The 20,082-nt window shown below is 47.6% G+C and overlaps 98 non-coding genes across 98 annotated transcripts; all 98 read right to left on the bottom strand.

Annotated features, from left to right (window-relative positions):
* Window positions 1-34: 34 nt before the first annotated feature.
* Window positions 35-107, bottom strand: TRNAV-UAC (transfer RNA valine (anticodon UAC)). The gene has a single exon. It is a non-coding gene; the product is annotated as a tRNA-Val (tRNA).
* Window positions 108-179: 72 nt separating this feature from the next.
* On the bottom strand, window positions 180-252 carry TRNAV-UAC (transfer RNA valine (anticodon UAC)). Its single transcript has one exon. It is a non-coding gene; the product is annotated as a tRNA-Val (tRNA).
* A 213-nt stretch (window positions 253-465) lies between these two features.
* On the bottom strand, window positions 466-538 carry TRNAV-AAC (transfer RNA valine (anticodon AAC)). The gene has a single exon. It is a non-coding gene; the product is annotated as a tRNA-Val (tRNA).
* A 362-nt stretch (window positions 539-900) lies between these two features.
* TRNAV-AAC (transfer RNA valine (anticodon AAC)) lies at window positions 901-973 on the bottom strand. Its single transcript has one exon. It is a non-coding gene; the product is annotated as a tRNA-Val (tRNA).
* Window positions 974-1,187: 214 nt separating this feature from the next.
* On the bottom strand, window positions 1,188-1,263 carry TRNAV-UAC (transfer RNA valine (anticodon UAC)). Its single transcript has one exon. It is a non-coding gene; the product is annotated as a tRNA-Val (tRNA).
* A 218-nt stretch (window positions 1,264-1,481) lies between these two features.
* On the bottom strand, window positions 1,482-1,554 carry TRNAV-UAC (transfer RNA valine (anticodon UAC)). Its single transcript has one exon. It is a non-coding gene; the product is annotated as a tRNA-Val (tRNA).
* Window positions 1,555-1,626: 72 nt separating this feature from the next.
* TRNAV-AAC (transfer RNA valine (anticodon AAC)) lies at window positions 1,627-1,699 on the bottom strand. Its single transcript has one exon. It is a non-coding gene; the product is annotated as a tRNA-Val (tRNA).
* A 73-nt stretch (window positions 1,700-1,772) lies between these two features.
* On the bottom strand, window positions 1,773-1,844 carry TRNAV-AAC (transfer RNA valine (anticodon AAC)). Its single transcript has one exon. It is a non-coding gene; the product is annotated as a tRNA-Val (tRNA).
* Window positions 1,845-1,916: 72 nt separating this feature from the next.
* TRNAV-UAC (transfer RNA valine (anticodon UAC)) lies at window positions 1,917-1,989 on the bottom strand. The gene has a single exon. It is a non-coding gene; the product is annotated as a tRNA-Val (tRNA).
* Window positions 1,990-2,060: 71 nt separating this feature from the next.
* On the bottom strand, window positions 2,061-2,133 carry TRNAV-CAC (transfer RNA valine (anticodon CAC)). The gene has a single exon. It is a non-coding gene; the product is annotated as a tRNA-Val (tRNA).
* A 72-nt stretch (window positions 2,134-2,205) lies between these two features.
* On the bottom strand, window positions 2,206-2,278 carry TRNAV-AAC (transfer RNA valine (anticodon AAC)). The gene has a single exon. It is a non-coding gene; the product is annotated as a tRNA-Val (tRNA).
* A 72-nt stretch (window positions 2,279-2,350) lies between these two features.
* TRNAI-AAU (transfer RNA isoleucine (anticodon AAU)) lies at window positions 2,351-2,423 on the bottom strand. The gene has a single exon. It is a non-coding gene; the product is annotated as a tRNA-Ile (tRNA).
* A 216-nt stretch (window positions 2,424-2,639) lies between these two features.
* Window positions 2,640-2,711, bottom strand: TRNAV-AAC (transfer RNA valine (anticodon AAC)). Its single transcript has one exon. It is a non-coding gene; the product is annotated as a tRNA-Val (tRNA).
* Window positions 2,712-2,783: 72 nt separating this feature from the next.
* On the bottom strand, window positions 2,784-2,856 carry TRNAV-UAC (transfer RNA valine (anticodon UAC)). The gene has a single exon. It is a non-coding gene; the product is annotated as a tRNA-Val (tRNA).
* A 216-nt stretch (window positions 2,857-3,072) lies between these two features.
* On the bottom strand, window positions 3,073-3,145 carry TRNAV-AAC (transfer RNA valine (anticodon AAC)). The gene has a single exon. It is a non-coding gene; the product is annotated as a tRNA-Val (tRNA).
* Window positions 3,146-3,212: 67 nt separating this feature from the next.
* TRNAV-AAC (transfer RNA valine (anticodon AAC)) lies at window positions 3,213-3,285 on the bottom strand. The gene has a single exon. It is a non-coding gene; the product is annotated as a tRNA-Val (tRNA).
* A 72-nt stretch (window positions 3,286-3,357) lies between these two features.
* Window positions 3,358-3,430, bottom strand: TRNAV-UAC (transfer RNA valine (anticodon UAC)). Its single transcript has one exon. It is a non-coding gene; the product is annotated as a tRNA-Val (tRNA).
* A 73-nt stretch (window positions 3,431-3,503) lies between these two features.
* On the bottom strand, window positions 3,504-3,576 carry TRNAV-UAC (transfer RNA valine (anticodon UAC)). Its single transcript has one exon. It is a non-coding gene; the product is annotated as a tRNA-Val (tRNA).
* Window positions 3,577-3,792: 216 nt separating this feature from the next.
* Window positions 3,793-3,865, bottom strand: TRNAV-AAC (transfer RNA valine (anticodon AAC)). Its single transcript has one exon. It is a non-coding gene; the product is annotated as a tRNA-Val (tRNA).
* A 72-nt stretch (window positions 3,866-3,937) lies between these two features.
* On the bottom strand, window positions 3,938-4,010 carry TRNAV-AAC (transfer RNA valine (anticodon AAC)). The gene has a single exon. It is a non-coding gene; the product is annotated as a tRNA-Val (tRNA).
* Window positions 4,011-4,082: 72 nt separating this feature from the next.
* Window positions 4,083-4,155, bottom strand: TRNAV-UAC (transfer RNA valine (anticodon UAC)). The gene has a single exon. It is a non-coding gene; the product is annotated as a tRNA-Val (tRNA).
* A 212-nt stretch (window positions 4,156-4,367) lies between these two features.
* Window positions 4,368-4,440, bottom strand: TRNAV-AAC (transfer RNA valine (anticodon AAC)). Its single transcript has one exon. It is a non-coding gene; the product is annotated as a tRNA-Val (tRNA).
* A 214-nt stretch (window positions 4,441-4,654) lies between these two features.
* On the bottom strand, window positions 4,655-4,730 carry TRNAV-UAC (transfer RNA valine (anticodon UAC)). Its single transcript has one exon. It is a non-coding gene; the product is annotated as a tRNA-Val (tRNA).
* A 218-nt stretch (window positions 4,731-4,948) lies between these two features.
* On the bottom strand, window positions 4,949-5,021 carry TRNAV-UAC (transfer RNA valine (anticodon UAC)). The gene has a single exon. It is a non-coding gene; the product is annotated as a tRNA-Val (tRNA).
* A 72-nt stretch (window positions 5,022-5,093) lies between these two features.
* TRNAV-AAC (transfer RNA valine (anticodon AAC)) lies at window positions 5,094-5,166 on the bottom strand. Its single transcript has one exon. It is a non-coding gene; the product is annotated as a tRNA-Val (tRNA).
* A 73-nt stretch (window positions 5,167-5,239) lies between these two features.
* TRNAV-AAC (transfer RNA valine (anticodon AAC)) lies at window positions 5,240-5,311 on the bottom strand. Its single transcript has one exon. It is a non-coding gene; the product is annotated as a tRNA-Val (tRNA).
* A 72-nt stretch (window positions 5,312-5,383) lies between these two features.
* On the bottom strand, window positions 5,384-5,456 carry TRNAV-UAC (transfer RNA valine (anticodon UAC)). Its single transcript has one exon. It is a non-coding gene; the product is annotated as a tRNA-Val (tRNA).
* A 71-nt stretch (window positions 5,457-5,527) lies between these two features.
* Window positions 5,528-5,600, bottom strand: TRNAV-CAC (transfer RNA valine (anticodon CAC)). The gene has a single exon. It is a non-coding gene; the product is annotated as a tRNA-Val (tRNA).
* A 72-nt stretch (window positions 5,601-5,672) lies between these two features.
* TRNAV-AAC (transfer RNA valine (anticodon AAC)) lies at window positions 5,673-5,745 on the bottom strand. The gene has a single exon. It is a non-coding gene; the product is annotated as a tRNA-Val (tRNA).
* Window positions 5,746-5,817: 72 nt separating this feature from the next.
* TRNAI-AAU (transfer RNA isoleucine (anticodon AAU)) lies at window positions 5,818-5,890 on the bottom strand. The gene has a single exon. It is a non-coding gene; the product is annotated as a tRNA-Ile (tRNA).
* A 216-nt stretch (window positions 5,891-6,106) lies between these two features.
* TRNAV-AAC (transfer RNA valine (anticodon AAC)) lies at window positions 6,107-6,178 on the bottom strand. The gene has a single exon. It is a non-coding gene; the product is annotated as a tRNA-Val (tRNA).
* Window positions 6,179-6,250: 72 nt separating this feature from the next.
* TRNAV-UAC (transfer RNA valine (anticodon UAC)) lies at window positions 6,251-6,323 on the bottom strand. Its single transcript has one exon. It is a non-coding gene; the product is annotated as a tRNA-Val (tRNA).
* A 216-nt stretch (window positions 6,324-6,539) lies between these two features.
* Window positions 6,540-6,612, bottom strand: TRNAV-AAC (transfer RNA valine (anticodon AAC)). The gene has a single exon. It is a non-coding gene; the product is annotated as a tRNA-Val (tRNA).
* A 67-nt stretch (window positions 6,613-6,679) lies between these two features.
* Window positions 6,680-6,752, bottom strand: TRNAV-AAC (transfer RNA valine (anticodon AAC)). Its single transcript has one exon. It is a non-coding gene; the product is annotated as a tRNA-Val (tRNA).
* Window positions 6,753-6,824: 72 nt separating this feature from the next.
* On the bottom strand, window positions 6,825-6,897 carry TRNAV-UAC (transfer RNA valine (anticodon UAC)). The gene has a single exon. It is a non-coding gene; the product is annotated as a tRNA-Val (tRNA).
* Window positions 6,898-6,970: 73 nt separating this feature from the next.
* TRNAV-UAC (transfer RNA valine (anticodon UAC)) lies at window positions 6,971-7,043 on the bottom strand. The gene has a single exon. It is a non-coding gene; the product is annotated as a tRNA-Val (tRNA).
* A 216-nt stretch (window positions 7,044-7,259) lies between these two features.
* Window positions 7,260-7,332, bottom strand: TRNAV-AAC (transfer RNA valine (anticodon AAC)). Its single transcript has one exon. It is a non-coding gene; the product is annotated as a tRNA-Val (tRNA).
* A 72-nt stretch (window positions 7,333-7,404) lies between these two features.
* On the bottom strand, window positions 7,405-7,477 carry TRNAV-AAC (transfer RNA valine (anticodon AAC)). Its single transcript has one exon. It is a non-coding gene; the product is annotated as a tRNA-Val (tRNA).
* Window positions 7,478-7,549: 72 nt separating this feature from the next.
* Window positions 7,550-7,622, bottom strand: TRNAV-UAC (transfer RNA valine (anticodon UAC)). The gene has a single exon. It is a non-coding gene; the product is annotated as a tRNA-Val (tRNA).
* A 212-nt stretch (window positions 7,623-7,834) lies between these two features.
* TRNAV-AAC (transfer RNA valine (anticodon AAC)) lies at window positions 7,835-7,907 on the bottom strand. Its single transcript has one exon. It is a non-coding gene; the product is annotated as a tRNA-Val (tRNA).
* Window positions 7,908-7,979: 72 nt separating this feature from the next.
* TRNAV-UAC (transfer RNA valine (anticodon UAC)) lies at window positions 7,980-8,052 on the bottom strand. Its single transcript has one exon. It is a non-coding gene; the product is annotated as a tRNA-Val (tRNA).
* Window positions 8,053-8,265: 213 nt separating this feature from the next.
* Window positions 8,266-8,338, bottom strand: TRNAV-AAC (transfer RNA valine (anticodon AAC)). Its single transcript has one exon. It is a non-coding gene; the product is annotated as a tRNA-Val (tRNA).
* Window positions 8,339-8,700: 362 nt separating this feature from the next.
* On the bottom strand, window positions 8,701-8,773 carry TRNAV-AAC (transfer RNA valine (anticodon AAC)). Its single transcript has one exon. It is a non-coding gene; the product is annotated as a tRNA-Val (tRNA).
* A 214-nt stretch (window positions 8,774-8,987) lies between these two features.
* TRNAV-UAC (transfer RNA valine (anticodon UAC)) lies at window positions 8,988-9,063 on the bottom strand. The gene has a single exon. It is a non-coding gene; the product is annotated as a tRNA-Val (tRNA).
* A 362-nt stretch (window positions 9,064-9,425) lies between these two features.
* On the bottom strand, window positions 9,426-9,498 carry TRNAV-AAC (transfer RNA valine (anticodon AAC)). The gene has a single exon. It is a non-coding gene; the product is annotated as a tRNA-Val (tRNA).
* A 72-nt stretch (window positions 9,499-9,570) lies between these two features.
* TRNAV-AAC (transfer RNA valine (anticodon AAC)) lies at window positions 9,571-9,643 on the bottom strand. The gene has a single exon. It is a non-coding gene; the product is annotated as a tRNA-Val (tRNA).
* Window positions 9,644-9,716: 73 nt separating this feature from the next.
* Window positions 9,717-9,788, bottom strand: TRNAV-AAC (transfer RNA valine (anticodon AAC)). Its single transcript has one exon. It is a non-coding gene; the product is annotated as a tRNA-Val (tRNA).
* A 72-nt stretch (window positions 9,789-9,860) lies between these two features.
* Window positions 9,861-9,933, bottom strand: TRNAV-UAC (transfer RNA valine (anticodon UAC)). The gene has a single exon. It is a non-coding gene; the product is annotated as a tRNA-Val (tRNA).
* Window positions 9,934-10,004: 71 nt separating this feature from the next.
* On the bottom strand, window positions 10,005-10,077 carry TRNAV-CAC (transfer RNA valine (anticodon CAC)). The gene has a single exon. It is a non-coding gene; the product is annotated as a tRNA-Val (tRNA).
* A 72-nt stretch (window positions 10,078-10,149) lies between these two features.
* Window positions 10,150-10,222, bottom strand: TRNAV-UAC (transfer RNA valine (anticodon UAC)). The gene has a single exon. It is a non-coding gene; the product is annotated as a tRNA-Val (tRNA).
* A 216-nt stretch (window positions 10,223-10,438) lies between these two features.
* On the bottom strand, window positions 10,439-10,511 carry TRNAV-AAC (transfer RNA valine (anticodon AAC)). The gene has a single exon. It is a non-coding gene; the product is annotated as a tRNA-Val (tRNA).
* A 67-nt stretch (window positions 10,512-10,578) lies between these two features.
* Window positions 10,579-10,651, bottom strand: TRNAV-AAC (transfer RNA valine (anticodon AAC)). Its single transcript has one exon. It is a non-coding gene; the product is annotated as a tRNA-Val (tRNA).
* Window positions 10,652-10,723: 72 nt separating this feature from the next.
* Window positions 10,724-10,796, bottom strand: TRNAV-UAC (transfer RNA valine (anticodon UAC)). The gene has a single exon. It is a non-coding gene; the product is annotated as a tRNA-Val (tRNA).
* Window positions 10,797-10,869: 73 nt separating this feature from the next.
* TRNAV-UAC (transfer RNA valine (anticodon UAC)) lies at window positions 10,870-10,942 on the bottom strand. The gene has a single exon. It is a non-coding gene; the product is annotated as a tRNA-Val (tRNA).
* Window positions 10,943-11,158: 216 nt separating this feature from the next.
* Window positions 11,159-11,231, bottom strand: TRNAV-AAC (transfer RNA valine (anticodon AAC)). The gene has a single exon. It is a non-coding gene; the product is annotated as a tRNA-Val (tRNA).
* Window positions 11,232-11,442: 211 nt separating this feature from the next.
* TRNAV-AAC (transfer RNA valine (anticodon AAC)) lies at window positions 11,443-11,515 on the bottom strand. The gene has a single exon. It is a non-coding gene; the product is annotated as a tRNA-Val (tRNA).
* Window positions 11,516-11,587: 72 nt separating this feature from the next.
* On the bottom strand, window positions 11,588-11,660 carry TRNAV-UAC (transfer RNA valine (anticodon UAC)). Its single transcript has one exon. It is a non-coding gene; the product is annotated as a tRNA-Val (tRNA).
* A 213-nt stretch (window positions 11,661-11,873) lies between these two features.
* TRNAV-AAC (transfer RNA valine (anticodon AAC)) lies at window positions 11,874-11,946 on the bottom strand. The gene has a single exon. It is a non-coding gene; the product is annotated as a tRNA-Val (tRNA).
* A 73-nt stretch (window positions 11,947-12,019) lies between these two features.
* On the bottom strand, window positions 12,020-12,091 carry TRNAV-AAC (transfer RNA valine (anticodon AAC)). The gene has a single exon. It is a non-coding gene; the product is annotated as a tRNA-Val (tRNA).
* Window positions 12,092-12,308: 217 nt separating this feature from the next.
* TRNAV-AAC (transfer RNA valine (anticodon AAC)) lies at window positions 12,309-12,381 on the bottom strand. The gene has a single exon. It is a non-coding gene; the product is annotated as a tRNA-Val (tRNA).
* Window positions 12,382-12,595: 214 nt separating this feature from the next.
* TRNAV-UAC (transfer RNA valine (anticodon UAC)) lies at window positions 12,596-12,671 on the bottom strand. The gene has a single exon. It is a non-coding gene; the product is annotated as a tRNA-Val (tRNA).
* Window positions 12,672-13,033: 362 nt separating this feature from the next.
* On the bottom strand, window positions 13,034-13,106 carry TRNAV-AAC (transfer RNA valine (anticodon AAC)). The gene has a single exon. It is a non-coding gene; the product is annotated as a tRNA-Val (tRNA).
* A 72-nt stretch (window positions 13,107-13,178) lies between these two features.
* Window positions 13,179-13,251, bottom strand: TRNAV-AAC (transfer RNA valine (anticodon AAC)). The gene has a single exon. It is a non-coding gene; the product is annotated as a tRNA-Val (tRNA).
* A 73-nt stretch (window positions 13,252-13,324) lies between these two features.
* On the bottom strand, window positions 13,325-13,396 carry TRNAV-AAC (transfer RNA valine (anticodon AAC)). Its single transcript has one exon. It is a non-coding gene; the product is annotated as a tRNA-Val (tRNA).
* A 72-nt stretch (window positions 13,397-13,468) lies between these two features.
* TRNAV-UAC (transfer RNA valine (anticodon UAC)) lies at window positions 13,469-13,541 on the bottom strand. Its single transcript has one exon. It is a non-coding gene; the product is annotated as a tRNA-Val (tRNA).
* A 71-nt stretch (window positions 13,542-13,612) lies between these two features.
* TRNAV-CAC (transfer RNA valine (anticodon CAC)) lies at window positions 13,613-13,685 on the bottom strand. Its single transcript has one exon. It is a non-coding gene; the product is annotated as a tRNA-Val (tRNA).
* A 72-nt stretch (window positions 13,686-13,757) lies between these two features.
* Window positions 13,758-13,830, bottom strand: TRNAV-AAC (transfer RNA valine (anticodon AAC)). Its single transcript has one exon. It is a non-coding gene; the product is annotated as a tRNA-Val (tRNA).
* A 72-nt stretch (window positions 13,831-13,902) lies between these two features.
* On the bottom strand, window positions 13,903-13,975 carry TRNAI-AAU (transfer RNA isoleucine (anticodon AAU)). Its single transcript has one exon. It is a non-coding gene; the product is annotated as a tRNA-Ile (tRNA).
* Window positions 13,976-14,191: 216 nt separating this feature from the next.
* TRNAV-AAC (transfer RNA valine (anticodon AAC)) lies at window positions 14,192-14,263 on the bottom strand. Its single transcript has one exon. It is a non-coding gene; the product is annotated as a tRNA-Val (tRNA).
* Window positions 14,264-14,335: 72 nt separating this feature from the next.
* On the bottom strand, window positions 14,336-14,408 carry TRNAV-UAC (transfer RNA valine (anticodon UAC)). The gene has a single exon. It is a non-coding gene; the product is annotated as a tRNA-Val (tRNA).
* Window positions 14,409-14,624: 216 nt separating this feature from the next.
* TRNAV-AAC (transfer RNA valine (anticodon AAC)) lies at window positions 14,625-14,697 on the bottom strand. The gene has a single exon. It is a non-coding gene; the product is annotated as a tRNA-Val (tRNA).
* Window positions 14,698-14,764: 67 nt separating this feature from the next.
* TRNAV-AAC (transfer RNA valine (anticodon AAC)) lies at window positions 14,765-14,837 on the bottom strand. Its single transcript has one exon. It is a non-coding gene; the product is annotated as a tRNA-Val (tRNA).
* Window positions 14,838-14,909: 72 nt separating this feature from the next.
* TRNAV-UAC (transfer RNA valine (anticodon UAC)) lies at window positions 14,910-14,982 on the bottom strand. Its single transcript has one exon. It is a non-coding gene; the product is annotated as a tRNA-Val (tRNA).
* A 362-nt stretch (window positions 14,983-15,344) lies between these two features.
* On the bottom strand, window positions 15,345-15,417 carry TRNAV-AAC (transfer RNA valine (anticodon AAC)). The gene has a single exon. It is a non-coding gene; the product is annotated as a tRNA-Val (tRNA).
* A 72-nt stretch (window positions 15,418-15,489) lies between these two features.
* Window positions 15,490-15,562, bottom strand: TRNAV-AAC (transfer RNA valine (anticodon AAC)). The gene has a single exon. It is a non-coding gene; the product is annotated as a tRNA-Val (tRNA).
* Window positions 15,563-15,634: 72 nt separating this feature from the next.
* Window positions 15,635-15,707, bottom strand: TRNAV-UAC (transfer RNA valine (anticodon UAC)). Its single transcript has one exon. It is a non-coding gene; the product is annotated as a tRNA-Val (tRNA).
* A 212-nt stretch (window positions 15,708-15,919) lies between these two features.
* Window positions 15,920-15,992, bottom strand: TRNAV-AAC (transfer RNA valine (anticodon AAC)). Its single transcript has one exon. It is a non-coding gene; the product is annotated as a tRNA-Val (tRNA).
* A 72-nt stretch (window positions 15,993-16,064) lies between these two features.
* TRNAV-AAC (transfer RNA valine (anticodon AAC)) lies at window positions 16,065-16,136 on the bottom strand. The gene has a single exon. It is a non-coding gene; the product is annotated as a tRNA-Val (tRNA).
* A 217-nt stretch (window positions 16,137-16,353) lies between these two features.
* On the bottom strand, window positions 16,354-16,426 carry TRNAV-AAC (transfer RNA valine (anticodon AAC)). Its single transcript has one exon. It is a non-coding gene; the product is annotated as a tRNA-Val (tRNA).
* A 217-nt stretch (window positions 16,427-16,643) lies between these two features.
* On the bottom strand, window positions 16,644-16,716 carry TRNAV-UAC (transfer RNA valine (anticodon UAC)). Its single transcript has one exon. It is a non-coding gene; the product is annotated as a tRNA-Val (tRNA).
* A 362-nt stretch (window positions 16,717-17,078) lies between these two features.
* TRNAV-AAC (transfer RNA valine (anticodon AAC)) lies at window positions 17,079-17,151 on the bottom strand. Its single transcript has one exon. It is a non-coding gene; the product is annotated as a tRNA-Val (tRNA).
* Window positions 17,152-17,223: 72 nt separating this feature from the next.
* TRNAV-AAC (transfer RNA valine (anticodon AAC)) lies at window positions 17,224-17,296 on the bottom strand. The gene has a single exon. It is a non-coding gene; the product is annotated as a tRNA-Val (tRNA).
* Window positions 17,297-17,369: 73 nt separating this feature from the next.
* TRNAV-AAC (transfer RNA valine (anticodon AAC)) lies at window positions 17,370-17,441 on the bottom strand. Its single transcript has one exon. It is a non-coding gene; the product is annotated as a tRNA-Val (tRNA).
* A 72-nt stretch (window positions 17,442-17,513) lies between these two features.
* Window positions 17,514-17,586, bottom strand: TRNAV-CAC (transfer RNA valine (anticodon CAC)). Its single transcript has one exon. It is a non-coding gene; the product is annotated as a tRNA-Val (tRNA).
* A 73-nt stretch (window positions 17,587-17,659) lies between these two features.
* On the bottom strand, window positions 17,660-17,731 carry TRNAV-AAC (transfer RNA valine (anticodon AAC)). Its single transcript has one exon. It is a non-coding gene; the product is annotated as a tRNA-Val (tRNA).
* Window positions 17,732-17,803: 72 nt separating this feature from the next.
* On the bottom strand, window positions 17,804-17,876 carry TRNAI-AAU (transfer RNA isoleucine (anticodon AAU)). The gene has a single exon. It is a non-coding gene; the product is annotated as a tRNA-Ile (tRNA).
* Window positions 17,877-17,948: 72 nt separating this feature from the next.
* On the bottom strand, window positions 17,949-18,021 carry TRNAV-AAC (transfer RNA valine (anticodon AAC)). The gene has a single exon. It is a non-coding gene; the product is annotated as a tRNA-Val (tRNA).
* A 72-nt stretch (window positions 18,022-18,093) lies between these two features.
* Window positions 18,094-18,166, bottom strand: TRNAV-UAC (transfer RNA valine (anticodon UAC)). The gene has a single exon. It is a non-coding gene; the product is annotated as a tRNA-Val (tRNA).
* Window positions 18,167-18,235: 69 nt separating this feature from the next.
* TRNAV-CAC (transfer RNA valine (anticodon CAC)) lies at window positions 18,236-18,309 on the bottom strand. Its single transcript has one exon. It is a non-coding gene; the product is annotated as a tRNA-Val (tRNA).
* Window positions 18,310-18,379: 70 nt separating this feature from the next.
* TRNAV-AAC (transfer RNA valine (anticodon AAC)) lies at window positions 18,380-18,452 on the bottom strand. Its single transcript has one exon. It is a non-coding gene; the product is annotated as a tRNA-Val (tRNA).
* A 73-nt stretch (window positions 18,453-18,525) lies between these two features.
* Window positions 18,526-18,597, bottom strand: TRNAV-AAC (transfer RNA valine (anticodon AAC)). The gene has a single exon. It is a non-coding gene; the product is annotated as a tRNA-Val (tRNA).
* A 72-nt stretch (window positions 18,598-18,669) lies between these two features.
* On the bottom strand, window positions 18,670-18,742 carry TRNAV-UAC (transfer RNA valine (anticodon UAC)). The gene has a single exon. It is a non-coding gene; the product is annotated as a tRNA-Val (tRNA).
* A 215-nt stretch (window positions 18,743-18,957) lies between these two features.
* On the bottom strand, window positions 18,958-19,030 carry TRNAV-AAC (transfer RNA valine (anticodon AAC)). The gene has a single exon. It is a non-coding gene; the product is annotated as a tRNA-Val (tRNA).
* A 67-nt stretch (window positions 19,031-19,097) lies between these two features.
* TRNAV-AAC (transfer RNA valine (anticodon AAC)) lies at window positions 19,098-19,170 on the bottom strand. Its single transcript has one exon. It is a non-coding gene; the product is annotated as a tRNA-Val (tRNA).
* A 72-nt stretch (window positions 19,171-19,242) lies between these two features.
* On the bottom strand, window positions 19,243-19,315 carry TRNAV-UAC (transfer RNA valine (anticodon UAC)). The gene has a single exon. It is a non-coding gene; the product is annotated as a tRNA-Val (tRNA).
* Window positions 19,316-19,388: 73 nt separating this feature from the next.
* Window positions 19,389-19,461, bottom strand: TRNAV-UAC (transfer RNA valine (anticodon UAC)). Its single transcript has one exon. It is a non-coding gene; the product is annotated as a tRNA-Val (tRNA).
* A 216-nt stretch (window positions 19,462-19,677) lies between these two features.
* Window positions 19,678-19,750, bottom strand: TRNAV-AAC (transfer RNA valine (anticodon AAC)). Its single transcript has one exon. It is a non-coding gene; the product is annotated as a tRNA-Val (tRNA).
* A 218-nt stretch (window positions 19,751-19,968) lies between these two features.
* On the bottom strand, window positions 19,969-20,041 carry TRNAV-UAC (transfer RNA valine (anticodon UAC)). The gene has a single exon. It is a non-coding gene; the product is annotated as a tRNA-Val (tRNA).
* Between the last annotated feature and the right edge of the window lie 41 nt (window positions 20,042-20,082).

The raw sequence follows: 20,082 nt of genomic DNA, 5'->3' as shown, positions 1-20,082 counted from the left end.
ACGTATATTGAAACTGTAAAAAAAGAAATGCTCTCGTTCCTGCCAGGGATCTAACCTGGTGCCTTCCGCGCGTAAAGCGGATGTGATAACCACTACACCACAAGCACAGCTGTGCAGAGCTCTCACGAATCAGCCTTTGTTCAATGACGTATATTGAAACTGTAAAAAAGAAGTGCTCTTGTGCTTGCCAGGGATCGAACCTGGGGCCTTCCGCGTGTAAGGCGGATGTGATAACCACTACACCACAAGCACAGCTGTGCAGAGCTCTCATGAATGAGTCTTTGTTCAATGACGTATATTGAAATTAAAAAATAAATGCTCCTGTGCCTACAGGAATCGAACCTGGGGCCTTCCGGGTGTGAAGCAGATGTGATAACCACTACACCACAAGCACAGCTGTGCAGAGCTCTCATGAATGAGTCTTTGTGCAATGACGTATATTGAAACTAAAAACAGAAACGCTCTTGTGCCTGCCAGGGATCGAACCTGGGGCCTTCCGCGTGTTAGGCGGATGTGATAACCACTACACCACAAGCACAGCTGTGCAGAGCTCTCACGATTGAGTCTTTGTTCAATGACGTATATTGAAACTGCAAAAAAAGAAGTGCTCTTGTGCCTGCCAGGGATCGAACCTGTGCCTTCTCCGTGTTAGGCGGATGTGATCACCGCTACACCACAAGCACAGCTGTGCAGAGGTCTCACGAATGAGCCTTTGTGCAATGACGTATATTGAAACTGTAAAAGAGAAGTGCTCTTCTGCCTGCCAGAGATCGAACCTGGCGCCTTCCGGGTGTAAGGCGGATGTGATAACCACTACACCACAAGCACACATGTGCAGAGCTCTCACGAATGAGCCTTTGTTCAATTACGTATATTGAAACTATAAAAAAGAAGTGCTCTTGTGCCTGTCAGGGATCGAACCTAAGGCCTTCCGCGTGTTAGGCGGATGTGATAACGGCTACACCACAAGCACAGCTGTGCAGAGCTCTCACGAATCAGCCTTTGTTCAATGACGTATATTGAAACTGTAAAAAATAAGTGCTCTTGTGCTTGCCAGGGATCGAACCTGGGGCCTTGCGCGTGTTAAGTGGATGTGATAAACACTACACCACAAGCACAGCTGTGCAGAGCTCTCACAAATGAGCCTTTGTTCAATGACGTATATTTAAACTATAAAAAATAAGTGCTGTTTTGCCTGCCAGGGATCGAACCTGGGGCTTTCCGCGTGTAAGGCGAATGTGATAACCACTACACCACAAGCACAGCTGTGCAGAGCTCTCACGAATGAGTCTTTGTTCAAAGACGTATATTGAAACTGTAAAGAAAGAAATGCTCTCGTTCCTGCCAGGGATCCAACCTGGTGCCTTCCGCGCGTAAAGCGGATGTGATAACTACTACACCACAAGCACAGCTGTGCAGAGCTCTCACGAATGAGTCTTTGTACAATGACGTATATTGAAACTGTAAAAGAAAAGTGCTCTTGTGCCTGCCAGGGATCGAACCTGGGGCCTTCCGCGTGTAAGGCGGATGTGATAACCGCTACACCACAAGCACAGCTGCGCAAAGTGACACGAACGAGTCTTTGTTCAATGAAGTATATTGAAACTGTAAAGAAAGAAACGCTCTTGTGCCTGCCAGGGATCGAACCTGGGGCCTTCCGCGTGTTAGGCGGATGTGATAACCACCACACCACAAGCACAGCTGTGCAGCGCTTTCACGATTGAGTCTTTGTTCAATGACGTATATTGAAACTGTAAAAAAAGAAGTGCTCTTGTGCCTGCCAGGGATCGAACCTGTGCCTTCTGCGTGTTAGGCGGATGTGATAACCGCTACACCACAAGCACAGCTGTGCAGAGGTCTCACGAATGAGCCTTTGTGCAATGACGTATATTGAAACTGTAAAAGAAAAGTGCTCTTGTGCCTGCCAGGGATCGAATCTGGGGCCTTCCGCGTGTAAGGCGGATGTGATAACCACTACACCTCAAGCACAGCTGTGCAGAGCTCTCATGAATGAGTCTTTGTTCAATGACGTATATTGAAATTAAAAAAAGAAATGCTCTTGTGCCTGCCAGGGATTGAACCTGGGGCATTCCGCGTGTGAAGCGGATGTGATAACCACTACACCACAAGCACAGCTGTGCAGAGCTCTCACTATTGAGTCTTTGTTCAATGACGTATATTGAAACTGTAAAAAAGAAGTGCTTTTGTGCCTGCCAGGGATCGAACCTGGGGCCTTCCGCGTGTTAGGCGGATGTGATAACCGCTACACCACAAGCACGGCTGTGCAGAGCTCTCACGAATGAACCTTTGTTCAATGACGTATATTGAAACTGTAAAAAGGAAGTGCTCTTGTGCCTGCCAGAGATCGAACCTGGCGCCTTCCGCGTATTAAGTGGATGTGATAACCACTACACCACAAGCACACATGTGCAGAGCTCTCACGATTGAGCCTTTGTTCAATGACGTATATTGAAACTAAAAAAAGAAATGCTCTTGTGCCTGCCAGGGATCGAACCTGGTGCCTTCCGCGTGTTAGGCGGATCTGATAACCACTACACCCAAAGCACGGCTGTGCAGAGCTCTCACGAATCAGCCTTTGTTCAATGACGTATATTGAAACTGTAAAAAAGAAGTGCTCTTGTGCCTGCCAGGGATCGAACCTGTGCCTTCTGCGTGTTAGGCGGATGTGATAACCGCTACACCACAAGCACAGCTGCGCAGAGGTCTCACGAATGAGCCTTTGTGCAATGACGTATATTGAAACTGTAAAAGAGAAGAGCTCTTGTGCCTGCCAGAGATCGAACCTGGCGCCTTCCGCGTGTAAGGCGGATGTGATAACCACTACACCACAAGCACACATGTGCAGAGCTCTCACGAATGAGCCTTTGTTCAATGACGTATATTGAAACTGTAAAAAAGAAGTGCTCTAGTGCCTCCCAGAGATCGGACCTGGGGCCTTCCGCGTGTTAAGCGCATGTGATAACCACTACACCACAAACACAGCTGTGCAGAGCTCTCATGAATGAGTCTTTGTTCAATGACGTATATTGAAACTAAAAAAAGAAATGCTCTTGTGCCTGCCAGGGATCGAACCTGGGGCCTTCCGCGTGTTAGGCGGATGTAATAACCACTACACCACAAGCGCAGCTGTGCACAGCCCTCACGAATGAGCCTTTGTTCAATTACGTATATTGAAACTAAAAAAATGCTCTTGTGCCTGCCAGGGATCGAACCTGGGGCCTTCCACGTGTTAAGCGGATGTGATAACCACTACACCACAAGCACAGCTGTGCAGAGCTCTCACAAATGAGCCTTTGTTCAATGACGTATATTTAAACTGTAAAAAAGAAGTGCTCTTGTGCTTGCCAGGGATCGAACCTGGGGCCTTCCGCGTGTAACGCGGATGTGATAACCACTACACCACAAGCACAGCTGTGCTGAGCTCTCACGAATGAGTCTTTGTTCAAAGACGTATATTGAAACTGTAAAAAAAGAAATGCTCTCGTTCCTGCCAGGGATCTAACCTGGTGCCTTCCGCGCGTAAAGCGGATGTGATAACCACTACACCACAAGCACAGCTGTGCAGAGCTCTCACGAATGAGTCTTTGTTCAATGACGTATATTGAAACTGTAAAAAAGATGTGCTCTAGTGCCTGCCAGAGATCGGACCTGGGGCCTTCCGCGTGTTAAGCGCATGTGATAACCACTACACCACAAACACAGCTGTGCAGAGCTCTCATGAATGAGTCTTTGTTCAATGACGTATATTGAAACTAAATAAAGAAATGCTCTTGTGTCTGCCAGGTATCGAACCTGGGGCCTTCCGCGTGTTAGGCGGACGTGATAACCGCTACACCACAAGCACAGCTGCGCAAAGTGACACGAAGGAGTCTTTGTTCAATGAAGTATATTGAAACTGTAAAAAAAGAAGTGCTCTTGTCCCTGCCAGGGATCGAACTTGGGGCCTTCCGCGTGTTAGGCGGATGTGACAACCGCTACACCACAAGCACAGCTGTGCAGAGGTCTCACGAATGAGCCTTTGTTCAATGACGTATATTGAAACTGTAATAAAGAAGTGCTCTTGTGCATGCCAGGGATCGAACCTGGGGCCTTCCGCGTGTAAGGCGGATGTGATAACCACTACACCACAAGCACAGCTGTGCAGAGCTCTCCTGAATGAGTCTTTGTTCAATGACGTATATTGAAATTAAAAAATAAATGCTCCTGTGCCTACAGGAATCAAACCTGGGGCCTTCCGCGTGTGAAGCGGATGTGATAACCACTACACCACAAGCACGGCTGTATAGAGCTCTCAAGAATGAGCCTTTGTTCAATTACGTATATTGAAACTGTAAAAAAAGTGCTCTTGTGCCTGTCAGGGATCCAACCTGAGGCCTTCCGCGTGTTAGGCGGATGTGATAACCGCTACACCACAAGCACAGCTGTGCAGAGCTCTCACGAATCAGCCTTTGTTCAATGACGTATATTGAAACTGTAAAAAATAAGTGCTCTTGTGCTTGCCAGGGATCGAACCTGGGGCCTTGCGCGTGTTAAGTGGATGTGATAAACACTACACCACAAGCACAGCTGTGCAGAGCTCTCACAAATGAGCCTTTGTTCAATGACGTATATTTAAACTATAAAAAATAAGTGCTGTTTTGCCTGCCAGGGATCGAACCTGGGGCTTTCCGCGTGTAAGGCGAATGTGATAACCACTACACCACAAGCACAGCTGTGCAGAGCTCTCACGAATGAGTCTTTGTTCAAAGACGTATATTGAAACTGTAAAGAAAGAAATGCTCTCGTTCCTGCCAGGGATCCAACCTGGTGCCTTCCGCGCGTAAAGCGGATGTGATAACTACTACACCACAAGCACAGCTGTGCAGAGCTCTCACGAATGAGTCTTTGTACAATGACGTATATTGAAACTGTAAAAGAAAAGTGCTCTTGTGCCTGCCAGGGATCGAACCTGGGGCCTTCCGCGTGTAAGGCGGATGTGATAACCGCTACACCACAAGCACAGCTGCGCAAAGTGACACGAACGAGTCTTTGTTCAATGAAGTATATTGAAACTGTAAAGAAAGAAACGCTCTTGTGCCTGCCAGGGATCGAACCTGGGGCCTTCCGCGTGTTAGGCGGATGTGATAACCACCACACCACAAGCACAGCTGTGCAGCGCTTTCACGATTGAGTCTTTGTTCAATGACGTATATTGAAACTGTAAAAAAAGAAGTGCTCTTGTGCCTGCCAGGGATCGAACCTGTGCCTTCTGCGTGTTAGGCGGATGTGATAACCGCTACACCACAAGCACAGCTGTGCAGAGGTCTCACGAATGAGCCTTTGTGCAATGACGTATATTGAAACTGTAAAAGAAAAGTGCTCTTGTGCCTGCCAGGGATCGAATCTGGGGCCTTCCGCGTGTAAGGCGGATGTGATAACCACTACACCTCAAGCACAGCTGTGCAGAGCTCTCATGAATGAGTCTTTGTTCAATGACGTATATTGAAATTAAAAAAAGAAATGCTCTTGTGCCTGCCAGGGATTGAACCTGGGGCATTCCGCGTGTGAAGCGGATGTGATAACCACTACACCACAAGCACAGCTGTGCAGAGCTCTCACTATTGAGTCTTTGTTCAATGACGTATATTGAAACTGTAAAAAAGAAGTGCTTTTGTGCCTGCCAGGGATCGAACCTGGGGCCTTCCGCGTGTTAGGCGGATGTGATAACCGCTACACCACAAGCACGGCTGTGCAGAGCTCTCACGAATGAACCTTTGTTCAATGACGTATATTGAAACTGTAAAAAGGAAGTGCTCTTGTGCCTGCCAGAGATCGAACCTGGCGCCTTCCGCGTATTAAGTGGATGTGATAACCACTACACCACAAGCACACATGTGCAGAGCTCTCACGATTGAGCCTTTGTTCAATGACGTATATTGAAACTAAAAAAAGAAATGCTCTTGTGCCTGCCAGGGATCGAACCTGGTGCCTTCCGCGTGTTAGGCGGATCTGATAACCACTACACCCAAAGCACGGCTGTGCAGAGCTCTCACGAATCAGCCTTTGTTCAATGACGTATATTGAAACTGTAAAAAAGAAGTGCTCTTGTGCCTGCCAGGGATCGAACCTGTGCCTTCTGCGTGTTAGGCGGATGTGATAACCGCTACACCACAAGCACAGCTGCGCAGAGGTCTCACGAATGAGCCTTTGTGCAATGACGTATATTGAAACTGTAAAAGAGAAGAGCTCTTGTGCCTGCCAGAGATCGAACCTGGCGCCTTCCGCGTGTAAGGCGGATGTGATAACCACTACACCACAAGCACACATGTGCAGAGCTCTCACGAATGAGCCTTTGTTCAATGACGTATATTGAAACTGTAAAAAAGAAGTGCTCTAGTGCCTCCCAGAGATCGGACCTGGGGCCTTCCGCGTGTTAAGCGCATGTGATAACCACTACACCACAAACACAGCTGTGCAGAGCTCTCATGAATGAGTCTTTGTTCAATGACGTATATTGAAACTAAAAAAAGAAATGCTCTTGTGCCTGCCAGGGATCGAACCTGGGGCCTTCCGCGTGTTAGGCGGATGTAATAACCACTACACCACAAGCGCAGCTGTGCACAGCCCTCACGAATGAGCCTTTGTTCAATTACGTATATTGAAACTAAAAAAATGCTCTTGTGCCTGCCAGGGATCGAACCTGGGGCCTTCCACGTGTTAAGCGGATGTGATAACCACTACACCACAAGCACAGCTGTGCAGAGCTCTCACAAATGAGCCTTTGTTCAATGACGTATATTTAAACTGTAAAAAAGAAGTGCTCTTGTGCTTGCCAGGGATCGAACCTGGGGCCTTCCGCGTGTAACGCGGATGTGATAACCACTACACCACAAGCACAGCTGTGCTGAGCTCTCACGAATGAGTCTTTGTTCAAAGACGTATATTGAAACTGTAAAAAAAGAAATGCTCTCGTTCCTGCCAGGGATCTAACCTGGTGCCTTCCGCGCGTAAAGCGGATGTGATAACCACTACACCACAAGCACAGCTGTGCAGAGCTCTCACGAATGAGTCTTTGTTCAATGACGTATATTGAAACTGTAAAAAAGATGTGCTCTAGTGCCTGCCAGAGATCGGACCTGGGGCCTTCCGCGTGTTAAGCGCATGTGATAACCACTACACCACAAACACAGCTGTGCAGAGCTCTCATGAATGAGTATTTGTTCAATGACGTATATTGAAACTAAATAAAGAAATGCTCTTGTGTCTGCCAGGTATCGAACCTGGGGCCTTCCGCGTGTTAGGCGGACGTGATAACCGCTACACCACAAGCACAGCTGCGCAAAGTGACACGAAGGAGTCTTTGTTCAATGAAGTATATTGAAACTGTAAAAAAAGAAGTGCTCTTGTCCCTGCCAGGGATCGAACTTGGGGCCTTCCGCGTGTTAGGCGGATGTGACAACCGCTACACCACAAGCACAGCTGTGCAGAGGTCTCACGAATGAGCCTTTGTTCAATGACGTATATTGAAACTGTAATAAAGAAGTGCTCTTGTGCATGCCAGGGATCGAACCTGGGGCCTTCCGCGTGTAAGGCGGATGTGATAACCACTACACCACAAGCACAGCTGTGCAGAGCTCTCCTGAATGAGTCTTTGTTCAATGACGTATATTGAAATTAAAAAATAAATGCTCCTGTGCCTACAGGAATCAAACCTGGGGCCTTCCGCGTGTGAAGCGGATGTGATAACCACTACACCACAAGCACGGCTGTATAGAGCTCTCAAGAATGAGCCTTTGTTCAATTACGTATATTGAAACTGTAAAAAAAGTGCTCTTGTGCCTGTCAGGGATCCAACCTGAGGCCTTCCGCGTGTTAGGCGGATGTGATAACCGCTACACCACAAGCACAGCTGTGCAGAGCTCTCACGAATCAGCCTTTGTTCAATGACGTATATTGAAACTGTAAAAAAGAAGTGCTCTTGTGCTTGCCAGGGATCGAACCTGGGGCCTTCCGCGTGTAAGGCGGATGTGATAACCACTACACCACAAGCACAGCTGTGCAGAGCTCTCATGAATGAGTCTTTGTTCAATGACGTATATTGAAATTAAAAAATAAATGCTCCTGTGCCTACAGGAATCGAACCTGGGGCCTTCCGGGTGTGAAGCAGATGTGATAACCACTACACCACAAGCACAGCTGTGCAGAGCTCTCATGAATGAGTCTTTGTGCAATGACGTATATTGAAACTAAAAACAGAAACGCTCTTGTGCCTGCCAGGGATCGAACCTGGGGCCTTCCGCGTGTTAGGCGGATGTGATAACCACTACACCACAAGCACAGCTGTGCAGAGCTCTCACGATTGAGTCTTTGTTCAATGACGTATATTGAAACTGCAAAAAAAGAAGTGCTCTTGTGCCTGCCAGGGATCGAACCTGTGCCTTCTCCGTGTTAGGCGGATGTGATCACCGCTACACCACAAGCACAGCTGTGCAGAGGTCTCACGAATGAGCCTTTGTGCAATGACGTATATTGAAACTGTAAAAGAGAAGTGCTCTTCTGCCTGCCAGAGATCGAACCTGGCGCCTTCCGGGTGTAAGGCGGATGTGATAACCACTACACCACAAGCACACATGTGCAGAGCTCTCACGAATGAGCCTTTGTTCAATTACGTATATTGAAACTATAAAAAAGAAGTGCTCTTGTGCCTGTCAGGGATCGAACCTAAGGCCTTCCGCGTGTTAGGCGGATGTGATAACGGCTACACCACAAGCACAGCTGTGCAGAGCTCTCACGAATCAGCCTTTGTTCAATGACGTATATTGAAACTGTAAAAAATAAGTGCTCTTGTGCTTGCCAGGGATCGAACCTGGGGCCTTGCGCGTGTTAAGTGGATGTGATAAACACTACACCACAAGCACAGCTGTGCAGAGCTCTCACAAATGAGCCTTTGTTCAATGACGTATATTTAAACTATAAAAAATAAGTGCTGTTTTGCCTGCCAGGGATCGAACCTGGGGCTTTCCGCGTGTAAGGCGAATGTGATAACCACTACACCACAAGCACAGCTGTGCAGAGCTCTCACGAATGAGTCTTTGTTCAAAGACGTATATTGAAACTGTAAAGAAAGAAATGCTCTCGTTCCTGCCAGGGATCCAACCTGGTGCCTTCCGCGCGTAAAGCGGATGTGATAACTACTACACCACAAGCACAGCTGTGCAGAGCTCTCACGAATGAGTCTTTGTACAATGACGTATATTGAAACTGTAAAAACGAAGTGCTCTAGTGCCTGCCAGAGATCGGACCTGGGGCCTTCCGCGTGTAAAGTGCATGTGATAACCACTACACCACAAACACAGCTGTGCAGAGCTCTCATGAATGAGTCTTTGTTCAATGACGTATATTGAAACTAAGTAAAGAAATGCTCTTGTGTCTGCCAGGTATCGAACCTGGGGCCTTCCGCGTGTTAGGCGGATGTGATAACCGCTACACCACAAGCACAGCTGCGCAAAGTGACACGAACGAGTCTTTGTTCAATGAAGTATATTGAAACTGTAAAGAAAGAAACGCTCTTGTGCCTGCCAGGGATCGAACCTGGGGCCTTCCGCGTGTTAGGCGGATGTGATAACCACTACACCACAAGCACAGCTGTGCAGCGCTTTCACGATTGAGTCTTTGTTCAATGACGTATATTGAAACTGTAAAAAAAGAAGTGCTCTTGTGCCTGCCAGGGATCGAACCTGTGCCTTCTGCGTGTTAGGCGGATGTGATAACCGCTACACCACAAGCACAGCTGTGCAGAGGTCTCACGAATGAGCCTTTGTGCAATGACGTATATTGAAACTGTAAAAGAAAAGTGCTCTTGTGCCTGCCAGGGATCGAACCTGGGGCCTTCCGCGTGTAAGGCGGATGTGATAACCACTACACCTCAAGCACAGCTGTGCAGAGCTCTCATGAATGAGTCTTTGTTCAATGACGTATATTGAAATTAAAAAAAGAAATGCTCTTGTGCCTGCCAGGGATTGAACCTGGGGCCTTCCGCGTGTGAAGCGGATGTGATAACCACTACACCACAAGCACAGCTGTGCAGAGCTCTCACTATTGAGTCTTTGTTCAATGACGTATATTGAAACTGTAAAAAAGAAGTGCTTTTGTGCCTGCCAGAGATCGAACCTGGCGCCTCCCGCGTGTAAGGCGGATGTGATAACCACTACACCACAAGCACACATGTGCAGAGCTCTCACGAATGAGCCTTTGTTCAATGACGTATATTGAAACTGTAAAAAATAAGTGCTCTAGTGCCTCCCAGAGATCGGACCTGGGGCCTTCCGCGTGTTAAGCGCATGTGATAACCACTACACCACAAACACAGCTGTGCAGAGCTCTCATGAATGAGTCTTTGTTCAATGACGTATATTGAAACTAAAAAAAGAAATGCTCTTGTGCCTGCCAGGGATCGAACCTGGGGCCTTCCGCGTGTTAGGCGGATGTAATAACCACTAAACCACAAGCGCAGCTGTGCACAGCCCTCACGAATGAGCCTTTGTTCAATTACGTATATTGAAACTAAAAAAATGCTCTTGTGCCTGCCAGGGATCGAACCTGGGGCCTTCCACGTGTTAAGCGGATGTGATAACCACTACACCACAAGCACAGCTGTGCAGAGCTCTCACAAATGAGCCTTTGTTCAATGACGTATATTTAAACTGTAAAAAAGAAGTGCTCTTGTGCTTGCCAGGGATCGAACCTGGGGCCTTCCGCGTGTAAGGCGGATGTGATAACCACTACACCACAAGCACAGCTGTGCTGAGCTCTCACGAATGAGTCTTTGTTCAAAGACGTATATTGAAACTGTAAAAAAAGAAATGCTCTCGTTCCTGCCAGGGATCTAACCTGGTGCCTTCCGCGCGTAAAGCGGATGTGATAACCACTACACCACAAGCACAGCTGTGCAGAGCTCTCACGAATGAGTCTTTGTTCAATGACGTATATTGAAACTGTAAAAAAGATGTGCTCTAGTGCCTGCCAGAGATCGGACCTGGGGCCTTCCGCGTGTTAAGCGCATGTGATAACCACTACACCACAAACACAGCTGTGCAGAGCTCTCATGAATGAGTCTTTGTTCAATGACGTATATTGAAACTAAATAAAGAAATGCTCTTGTGTCTGCCAGGTATCGAACCTGGGGCCTTCCGCGTGTTAGGCGGACGTGATAACCGCTACACCACAAGCACAGCTGCGCAAAGTGACACGAAGGAGTCTTTGTTAAATGAAGTATATTGAAATTAAAAAATAAATGCTCCTGTGCCTACAGGAATCAAACCTGGGGCCTTCCGCGTGTGAAGCGGATGTGATAACCACTACACCACAAGCACGGCTGTATAGAGCTCTCACGAATGAGCCTTTGTTCAATTACGTATATTGAAACTGTAAAAAAAGTGCTCTTGTGCCTGTCAGGGATCCAACCTGAGGCCTTCCGCGTGTTAGGCGGATGTGATAACCGCTACACCACAAGCACAGCTGTGCAGAGCTCTCACGAATCAGCCTTTGTTCAATGACGTATATTGAAACTGTAAAAAAGAAGTGCTCTTGTGCTTGCCAGGGATCGAACCTGGGGCCTTCCGCGTGTAAGGCGGATGTGATAACCACTACACCACAAGCACAGCTGTGCAGAGCTCTCATGAATGAGTCTTTGTTCAATGACGTATATTGAAATTAAAAAATAAATGCTCCTGTGCCTACAGGAATCGAACCTGGGGCCTTCCGGGTGTGAAGCAGATGTGATAACCACTACACCACAAGCACAGCTGTGCAGAGCTCTCATGAATGAGTCTTTGTGCAATGACGTATATTGAAACTAAAAACAGAAACGCTCTTGTGCCTGCCAGGGATCGAACCTGGGGCCTTCCGCGTGTTAGGCGGATGTGATAACCACTACACCACAAGCACAGCTGTGCAGAGCTCTCACGATTGAGTCTTTGTTCAATGACGTATATTGAAACTGCAAAAAAAGAAGTGCTCTTGTGCCTGCCAGGGATCGAACCTGTGCCTTCTGCGTGTTAGGCGGATGTGATCACCGCTACACCACAAGCACAGCTGTGCAGAGGTCTCACGAATGAGCCTTTGTGCAATGACGTATATTGAAACTGTAAAAGAGAAGTGCTCTTCTGCCTGCCAGAGATCGAACCTGGCGCCTTCCGGGTGTAAGGCGGATGTGATAACCACTACACCACAAGCACACATGTGCAGAGCTCTCACGAATGAGCCTTTGTTCAATTACGTATATTGAAACTATAAAAAAGAAGTGCTCTTGTGCCTGTCAGGGATCGAACCTAAGGCCTTCCGCGTGTTAGGCGGATGTGATAACGGCTACACCACAAGCACAGCTGTGCAGAGCTCTCACGAATCAGCCTTTGTTCAATGACGTATATTGAAACTGTAAAAAATAAGTGCTCTTGTGCTTGCCAGGGATCGAACCTGGGGCCTTGCGCGTGTTATGTGGATGTGATAAACACTACACCACAAGCACAGCTGTGCAGAGCTCTCACAAATGAGCCTTTGTTCAATGACGTATATTTAAACTATAAAAAATAAGTGCTGTTTTGCCTGCCAGGGATCGAACCTGGGGCTTTCCGCGTGTAAGGCGAATGTGATAACCACTACACCACAAGCACAGCTGTGCAGAGCTCTCACGAATGAGTCTTTGTTCAAAGACGTATATTGAAACTGTAAAGAAAGAAATGCTCTCGTTCCTGCCAGGGATCCAACCTGGTGCCTTCCGCGCGTAAAGCGGATGTGATAACTACTACACCACAAGCACAGCTGTGCAGAGCTCTCACGAATGAGTCTTTGTACAATGACGTATATTGAAACTGTAAAAACGAAGTGCTCTAGTGCCTGCCAGAGATCGGACCTGGGGCCTTCCGCGTGTAAAGTGCATGTGATAACCACTACACCACAAACACAGCTGTGCAGAGCTCTCATGAATGAGTCTTTGTTCAATGACGTATATTGAAACTAAGTAAAGAAATGCTCTTGTGTCTGCCAGGTATCGAACCTGGGGCCTTCCGCGTGTTAGGCGGATGTGATAACCGCTACACCACAAGCACAGCTGCGCAAAGTGACACGAACGAGTCTTTGTTCAATGAAGTATATTGAAACTGTAAAGAAAGAAACGCTCTTGTGCCTGCCAGGGATCGAACCTGGGGCCTTCCGCGTGTTAGGCGGATGTGATAACCACTACACCACAAGCACAGCTGTGCAGCGCTTTCACGATTGAGTCTTTGTTCAATGACGTATATTGAAACTGTAAAAAAAGAAGTGCTCTTGTGCCTGCCAGGGATCGAACCTGTGCCTTCTGCGTGTTAGGCAGATGTGATAACCGCTACACCACAAGCACAGCTGTGCAGAGGTCTCACGAATGAGCCTTTGTGCAATGACGTATATTGAAACTGTAAAAGAAAAGTGCTCTTGTGCCTGCCAGGGATCGAACCTGGGGCCTTCCGCGTGTATGGCGGATGTGATAACCACTACACCTCAAGCACAGCTGTGCAGAGCTCTCATGAATGAGTCTTTGTTCAATGACGTATATTGAAATTAAAAAAAGAAATGCTCTTGTGCCTGCCAGGGATTGAACCTGGGGCCTTCCGCGTGTGAAGCGGATGTGATAACCACTACACCACAAGCACAGCTGTGCAGAGCTCTCACTATTGAGTCTTTGTTCAATGACGTATATTGAAACTGTAAAAAAGAAGTGCTTTTGTGCCTGCCAGGGATCGAACCTGGGGCCTTCCGCGTGTTAGGCGGATGTGATAACCGCTACACCACAAGCACGGCTGTGCAGAGCTCTCACGAATGAACCTTTGTTCAATGACGTATATTGAAACTGTAAAAAGGAAGTGCTCTTGTGCCTGCCAGAGATCGAACCTGGCGCCTTCCGCGTATTAAGTGGATGTGATAACCACTACACCACAAGCACACATGTGCAGAGCTCTCACGATTGAGCCTTTGTTCAATGACGTATATTGAAACTAAAAAAAGAAATGCTCTTGTGCCTGCCAAGGATCGAACCTGGTGCCTTCCGCGTGTTAGGCGGATCTGATAACCACTACACCACAAGCACGGCTGTGCAGAGCTCTCACGAATCAGCCTTTGTTCAATGACGTATATTGAAACTGTAAAAAAGAAGTGCTCTTGTGCCTGCCAGGGATCGAACCTGTGCCTTCTGCGTGTTAGGCGGATGTGATAACCGCTACACCACAAGCACAGCTGCGCAGAGGTCTCACGAATGAGCCTTTGTGCAATGACGTATATTGAAACTGTAAAAGAGAAGAGCTCTTGTGCCTGCCAGAGATCGAACCTGGCGCCTTCCGCGTGTAAGGCGGATGTGATAACCACTACACCACAAGCACACATGTGCAGAGCTCTCACGAATGAGCCTTTGTTCAATGACGTATATTGAAACTGTAAAAAAGAAGTGCTCTAGTGCCTCCCAGAGATCGGACCTGGGGCCTTCCGCGTGTTAAGCGCATGTGATAACCACTACACCACAAACACAGCTGTGCAGAGCTCTCATGAATGAGTCTTTGTTCAATGACGTATATTGAAACTAAAAAAAGAAATGCTCTTGTGCCTGCCAGGGATCGAACCTGGGGCCTTCCGCGTGTTAGGCGGATGTAATAACCACTACACCACAAGCGCAGCTGTGCACAGCCCTCACGAATGAGCCTTTGTTCAATTACGTATAATGAAACTAAAAAAATGCTCTTGTGCCTGCCAGGGATCGAACCTGGGGCCTTCCACGTGTTAAGCGGATGTGATAACCACTACACCACAAGCACAGCTGTGCAGAGCTCTCACAAATGAGCCTTTGTTCAATGACGTATATTTAAACTGTAAAAAAGAAGTGCTCTTGTGCTTGCCAGGGATCGAACCTGGGGCCTTCCGCGTGTAAGGCGGATGTGATAACCACTACACCACAAGCACAGCTGTGCTGAGCTCTCACGAATGAGTCTTTGTTCAAAGACGTATATTGAAACTGTAAAAAAAGAAATGCTCTCGTTTCTGCCAGGGATCTAACCTGGTGCCTTCCGCGCGTAAAGCGGATGTGATAACCACTACACCACAAGCACAGCTGTGCAGAGCTCTCACGAATGAGTCTTTGTTCAATGACGTATATTGAAACTGTAAAAAAGATGTGCTCTAGTGCCTGCCAGAGATCGGACCTGGGGCCTTCCGCGTGTTAAGCGCATGTGATAACCACTACACCACAAACACAGCTGTGCAGAGCTCTCATGAATGAGTCTTTGTTCAATGACGTATATTGAAACTAAATAAAGAAATGCTCTTGTGTCTGCCAGGTATCGAACCTGGGGCCTTCCGCGTGTTAGGCGGACGTGATAACCGCTACACCACAAGCACAGCTGCGCAAAGTGACACGAAGGAGTCTTTGTTCAATGAAGTATATTGAAACTGTAAAAAAAGAAGTGCTCTTGTCCCTGCCAGGGATCGAACTTGGGGCCTTCCGCGTGTTAGGCGGATGTGACAACCGCTACACCACAAGCACAGCTGTGCAGAGGTCTCACGAATGAGCCTTTGTTCAATGACGTATATTGAAACTGTAATAAAGAAGTGCTCTTGTGCATGCCAGGGATCGAACCTGGGGCCTTCCGCGTGTAAGGCGGATGTGATAACCACTACACCACAAGCACAGCTGTGCAGAGCTCTCCTGAATGAGTCTTTGTTCAATGACGTATATTGAAATTAAAAAATAAATGCTCCTGTGCCTACAGGAATCAAACCTGGGGCCTTCCGCGTGTGAAGCGGATGTGATAACCACTACACCACAAGCACGGCTGTATAGAGCTCTCACGAATGAGCCTTTGTTCAATTACGTATATTGAAACTGTAAAAAAAGTGCTCTTGTGCCTGTCAGGGATCCAACCTGAGGCCTTCCGCGTGTTAGGCGGATGTGATAACCGCTACACCACAAGCACAGCTGTGCAGAGCTCTCACGAATCAGCCTTTGTTCAATGACGTATATTGAAACTGTAAAAAAGAAGTGCTCTTGTGCTTGCCAGGGATCGAACCTGTGCCTTCTGCGTGTTAGGCGGATGTGATCACCGCTACACCACAAGCACAGCTGTGCAGAGGTCTCACGAATGAGCCTTTGTGCAATGACGTATATTGAAACTGTAAAAGAGAAGTGCTCTTCTGCCTGCCAGAGATCGAACCTGGCGCCTTCCGGGTGTAAGGCGGATGTGATAACCACTACACCACAAGCACACATGTGCAGAGCTCTCACGAATGAGCCTTTGTTCAATTACGTATATTGAAACTGTAAAAAAGAAGTGCTCTTGTGCCTATCAGGGATCGAACCTAAGGCCTTCCGCGTGTTAGGCGGATGTGATAACGGCTACACCACAAGCACAGCTGTGCAGAGCTCTCACGAATCAGCCTTTGTTCAATGACGTATATTGAAACTGTAAAAAAGAAGTGCTCTTGTGCTTGCCAGGGATCGAACCTGGGGCCTTGCGCGTGTTAAGTGGATGTGATAAACACTACACCACAAGCACAGCTGTGCAGAGCTCTCACAAATGAGCCTTTGTTCAATGACGTATATTTAAACTGTAAAAAATAAGTGCTCTTGTGCCTGCCAGGGATCGAACCTGGGGCCTTCCGCGTGTAAGGCGGATGTGATAACCACTACACCACAAGCACAGCTGTGCAGAGCTCTCACGAATGAGTCTTTGTTCAAAGACGTATATTGAAACTGTAAAAAAAGAAATGCTCTCGTTCCTGCCAGGGATCCAACCTGGTGCCTTCCGCGCGTAAAGCGGATGTGATAACCACTACACCACAAGCACAGCTGTGCAGAGCTCTCACGAATGAGTCTTTGTTCAATGACGTATATTGAAACTGTAAAAAAGAAGTGCTCTAGTGCCTGCCAGAGATCGGACCTGGGGCCTTCCGCGTGTAAAGTGCATGTGATAACCACTACACCACAAACAGAGCTGTGCAGAGCTCTCATGAATGAGTCTTTGTTCAATAACGTATATTGAAACTAAGTAAAGAAATGCCCTTGTGTCTGCCAGGTATCGAACCTGGGGCCTTCCGCGTGTTAGGCGGATGTGATAACCGCTACACCACAAGCACAGCTGCGCAAAGTGACACGAAGGAGTCTTTGTTCAATGAAGTATATTGAAACTGTAAAGAAAGAAACGCTCTTGTGCCTGCCAGGGATCGAACCTGGGGCCTTCCGCGTGTTAGGCGGATGTGATAACCACTACACCACAAGCACAGCTGTGCAGAGCTTTCACGATTGAGTCTTTGTTCAATGACGTATATTGAAACTGTAAAAAAAGAAGTGCTCTTGTGCCTGCCAGGGATCGAACCTGTGCCTTCTGCGTGTTAGGCGGATGTGATAACCTCTACACCACAAGCACAGCTGTGCAGAGGTCTCACGAATGAGTCTTTGTGCAATGACGTATATTGAAACTGTAAAAGAGAAGTGCTCTTGTGCGTGCCAGGGATCGAACCTGGGGCCTTCCGCGTGTGAAGCGGATGTGATAACCACTACACCACAAGCACAGCTGTGCAGAGCTCTCACTATTGAGTCTTTGTTCAATGACGTATATTGAAACTGTAAAAAAAGAAGTGCCCTTGTGCCTGCCAGGGATCGAACCTGAGCCTTCCGCGTGTTAGGCGGATGTGATAACCGCTACACCACAAGCACGGCTGTGCAGAGCTCTCACGAATGAACCTTTGTTCAATGACGTATATTGAAACTGTAAAAAGGAAGTGCTCTTGTGCCTGCCAGAGATCGAACCTGGCGCCTTCCGCGTATTAAGTGGATGTGATAACCACTACACCACAAGCACACATGTGCAGAGCTCTCACGATTGAGCCTTTGTTCAATGACGTATATTGAAACTAAAAAAAAGAAATGCTCTTGTGCCTGCCAGGGATCGAACCTGGTGCCTTCCGCGTGTTAGGCGGATGTGATAACCACTACACCACAAGCACGGCTGTGCAGAGCTCTCACGAATCAGCCTTTGTTCAATGACGTATATTGAAACTGTAAAAAAGAAGTGCTCTTGTGCTTGCCAGGGATCGAACCTGGCGCCTTCCGCGTGTAAGGCGGATGTGATAACCACTACACCACAAGCACAGCTGTGGAGAGCTCTCATGAATGAGTCTTTGTTCAATGACGTATATTGAAATTAAAAAATAAATGCTCCTGTGCCTACAGGAATCGAACCTGGGGCCTTCCGCGTGTGAAGCGGATGTGATAACCACTACACCACAAGCACAGCTGTGCAGAACTCTCATGAATGAGTCTTTGTTCAATGACGTATATTGAAACTAAAAAAAGAAACGCTCTTGTACCTGCCAGGGATCGAACCTGGGGCCTTCCGCGTGTTAGGCGGATGTGATAACCACTACACCACAAGCACAGCTGTGCAGAGCTCTCACGATTGAGTCTTTGTTCAATGACGTATATTGAAACTGTAAAAAAAGAAGCGCTCTTGTGCCTGCCAGGGATCGAACCTGTGCCTTCTGCGTGTTAGGCGGATGTGATAACCGCTACACCACAAGCACAGCTGTGCAGAGGTCTCACGAATGAGCCTTTGTGCAATGACGTATATTGAAACTGTAAAAGAGAAGCGCTCTTGTGCCTGCCAGAGATCGAACCTGGCGCCTGCCGCGTGTAAGGCGGATGTGATAACCACTACACCACAAGCACACATGTGCAGAGCTCTCACGAATGAGCCTTTGTCAATGACGTATATTGAAACTGTAAAAAAGAAGTGCTCTAGTGCCTCCCAGAGATCGGACCTGGGGCCTTCCGCGTGTTAAGCGCATGTGATAACCACTACACCACAAACACAGCTGTGCAGAGCTCTCATGAATGAGTCTTTGTTCAATGACGTATATTGAAACTAAAAAAAGAAATGCTCTTGTGCCTGCCAGGGATCGAACCTGGGGCCTTCCGCGTGTTAGGCGGATGTAATAACCACTACACCACAAGCGCAGCTGTGCACAGCCCTCACGAATGAGCCTTTGTTCAATTACGTATATTGAAACTAAAAAAATGCTCTTGTGCCTGCCAGGGATCGAACCTGGGGCCTTCCACGTGTTAAGCGGATGTGATAACCACTACACCACAAGCACAGCTGTGCAGAGCTCTCACAAATGAGCCTTTGTTCAATGACGTATATTTAAACTGTAAAAAAGAAGTGCTCTTGTGCTTGCCAGGGATCGAACCTGGGGCCTTCCGCGTGTAAGGCGGATGTGATAACCACTACACCACAAGCACAGCTGTGCAGAGCTCTCACGAATGAGTCTTTGTTCAAAGACGTATATTGAAACTGTAAAAAAAGAAATGCTCTCGTTCCTGCCAGGGATCTAACCTGGTGCCTTCCGCGCGTAAAGCGGATGTGATAACCACTACACCACAAGCACAGCTGTGCAGAGCTCTCACGAATGAGTCTTTGTTCAATGACGTATATTGAAACTGTAAAAAAGATGTGCTCTAGTGCCTGCCAGAGATCGGACCTGGGGCCTTCCGCGTGTTAAGCGCATGTGATAACCACTACACCACAAACACAGCTGTGCAGAGCTCTCATGAATGAGTCTTTGTTCAATGACGTATATTGAAACTAAATAAAGAAATGCTCTTGTGTCTGCCAGGTATCGAACCTGGGGCCTTCCGCGTGTTAGGCGGACGTGATAACCGCTACACCACAAGCACAGCTGCGCAAAGTGACACGAAGGAGTCTTTGTTCAATGAAGTATATTGAAACTGTAAAAAAAAGAAGTGCTCTTGTCCCTGCCAGGGATCGAACTTGGAGCTTTCCGCGTGTTAGGCGGATGTGACAACCGCTACACCACAAGCACAGCTGTGCAGAGGTCTCACGAATGAGCCTTTGTTCAATGACGTATATTGAAACTGTAATAAAGAAGTGCTCTTGTGCATGCCAGGGATCGAACCTGGGGCCTTCCGCGTGTAAGGCGGATGTGATAACCACTACACCACAAGCACAGCTGTGCAGAGCTCTCATGAATGAGTCTTTGTTCAATGAC

The sequence above is a fragment of the Rhipicephalus microplus genome, chromosome 2 (genome assembly GCF_043290135.1).
Source record: "Rhipicephalus microplus isolate Deutch F79 chromosome 2, USDA_Rmic, whole genome shotgun sequence".
Taxonomy (NCBI): domain Eukaryota; kingdom Metazoa; phylum Arthropoda; class Arachnida; order Ixodida; family Ixodidae; genus Rhipicephalus; species Rhipicephalus microplus.
The sequence above is the reverse complement of the archived record's forward strand: the minus strand, read 5'-3'. Positions and strand labels throughout refer to the sequence as shown.